The sequence below is a fragment of the Sander vitreus genome, chromosome 2 (genome assembly GCF_031162955.1).
Source record: "Sander vitreus isolate 19-12246 chromosome 2, sanVit1, whole genome shotgun sequence".
Classification (NCBI taxonomy): domain Eukaryota; kingdom Metazoa; phylum Chordata; class Actinopteri; order Perciformes; family Percidae; genus Sander; species Sander vitreus.
Genome location: NC_135856.1, coordinates 26,320,155 through 26,322,970, shown reverse-complemented (window position 1 = coordinate 26,322,970; position 2,816 = coordinate 26,320,155).

The window sequence follows — 2,816 nt, the reverse complement described above, 5'->3', positions numbered from 1 at the left end:
TTCCCGTTTCCGGAAACCCCTTTTTTCCAGGTCATATTCCCTGACCTATGAGCTATCCTGACCCTAACCACTCGAAGTTAATGCCTAACCTCAACCATCTGCCTAACCACGTCGCTATCGCTGCTAAGATGGGCGTGGCTTGCCAAGAAAAGCTGTGATATTCATAATAATTAGCTGTAGCGTCATGGTTAGCATACAGACATGAGAGTGGTATTCTTCTTCTCAGCTAACTCTCAGCAAGAAAGCGAGAGAAAAAAAGTCGAACAATTCCTTTATACACTGAAGGTGGAAACTACCAGTTCTGTTTGGCTCCTGCCTGTCTAAAATAATGAAATCCTTGAGACATCAAGAGATCAGTCCAAAGTTTATCCTGGTCCATTACTACAAGAGGCAAACAGCTAACACACACACACACACACACACACACTCAGTTTGTGGGGAGGGGTGCAAATCTGTGAATAAAAACTTCAGTCAAGTGTCTGCTGTGTTTTTCGTTCATAAACACATGAAATATTAAGTAGATATATCTGCTGTTATATCACCTACTGAAGAAACAGATAGTATTGTTGTTCTTTTGAAGGTCATAAATCATCCAAATTATCTTTTAGGTGTGCTTTTATACAACAAATAACCTCTGAGCCACAGCTAGCAATGAAAAAGAAAAACACTTGATGATATAAGTAGAGCAAATGTGAGATGGGTTAGACATCTACGCCCCTAAAAAGCCACAGCCTGTCTGCCAAAGCACACAGAACACTGGGGAACGTAGAGAACATTCATGTAACACATGCACACAGCAGCTGAGAAGGTTTGGGTCTGAGAAGGTTTGAGAGATTTGACATGTTTCCAGGGAGCAGTGGGGAGGCTTGGCGGTGGTTGAGGTGGTGTGACACTGTTGCATCCTATCAGAAGAGGACTATACTAATTGAATTTAGGGAAACATCTGGTTCATACACACACATACTTCACTTGTTCACTTTGCGTTCCCGGTGTCTCTTACAGGGGAACTTTTTTTTTCTTCCCCACCAGATTGATGGCTATAAAAACAGAACTTCCTGAATGTACTGAGGGCATGTGTGCATTTGTACACACGTGTGTGACTTTGTACACAGCAGCAGCAGACGATACATACACTCTCTTGTTCCAATATGCCTCGTCAAAGGCAGGGCCTGTACTTCTGTTAAGTTTCATAAGTTGAAACTCACTGTAGAGTGCAGTCATGCCTGGCTTTGAACTTAATACCAGTTTGGTCGATGGAGTGATACTTGGCTCTGCCATTAAACAGCATTCATCTAGTATATATTTACTATGGAGCTCCCTCTATGTTCTGAGATTTCAGTGTATCATTTTTGGCTTTTCATTGTATTTTGTTTCTCCTTTATTTCATTTCATTTTGTGATTTGTAACAATGAAATTTCCCACTAGGATTACAGTTTTACAGTACTGTTTTTTATACAGTTTTTTGTTTCCTCATATGTGCATGGAATCAATCTGCTCATCAAACTCTTGGCATTTCCCAAAATGTCAAACCGTTTCTTTAGCTTTAAGAACCTTTAAACAAGACTATGTAGGTCTAGGTTTTGCAAGGTCATTATATAGCCAGTCCCAATACAGTCTGCATGGAGTGCTGCTCGGGTGTAAAGAAGGTCCCTCTTGTGCTCTTTGGTTTGGGGATCCTGGTTTAGAAAGGTTGAAGGAATCTGAGGCAGTTAAGAGGGTAATGATTAAAAAGACTTGAATATCTCTTGGTTATTAAGTTATAAAAACATGCCACGTTTCAGCAAATAAGGCCTTCATCAGGGGAAGTACAAAATAGCCTTTGGGCTGTCTCTTAGTTGTTGGCAAGTAGTCACATGATTAGTGTAAACAGGTAAAGTCACATGACAGACCAAAGGGCAAAATAGCAATAAACAAGTAGAAAATTAAATACAGAACATCTTTAAACCCCCTAATCTTTAAGTGTGTGGAACACAGGCAAAGCAGCCTATGCCATCATTTATCAGAGCACTCACAAAGTGGTCGCCAGGCATGGATAAATAAGTTGTCATATGAATAGTGTAAACAGGTAAAGTTACATAACGGACCATGTTCAGCAGAGGAAACCACACATCAAAAGTCTAACAAAATGTAAGGGCAAAGTAGCAACAAACATGTAGAAAAATATATACAAAACATCTTAATGCATTTTAATATTTAAGTTAAAATGACACACAGGCCAAATGGCACATGGTGTTTTTGAAAGGGCCCTGATGCCTAAAAAAACAACAAGAGACAAGAGTCAAGTTCATCATTCAAACCAGGGTATTGCATAGCTTTCAATGTAGAAATCCAAACCAATTCTCTTTGTAAGAGATTTTTTAATCTGTCTCCACCCCTTTTTGAGTCATATCTACAGTATATGGCCTATTTCTGATATCTTTAATGAATTGCAACTACCTCGGTCAGTCTCTTTGTAATGTAGAGTCATGGGATATTGGGGGTTGCTAGTTCTTAAAGCATGTTTATGTTTGGCCAGTCTTGCCTTCAGTTTACGCTTTTTTCTCCCAATGTAAAAACAGCCACATGGACACTCAAGTCTGTAAACCACAGATAAGGTATTGCAATTTATAATTGACTTCATATTATACTGACCTGATGTTATATCAGTAAAATAATTGGTATAATATTAGTCATATTACCACAATGATTGCAATGTCCACTTGTGGCTTCCTCTGGTGGTTACCCACCATGTTTACATTGTACAGGGGCAAGATGACTCCTCACTCGTTCATCATTAAGGTTTGGAGCTCTTCTGAAACTGATGGTAGGGGAATCTG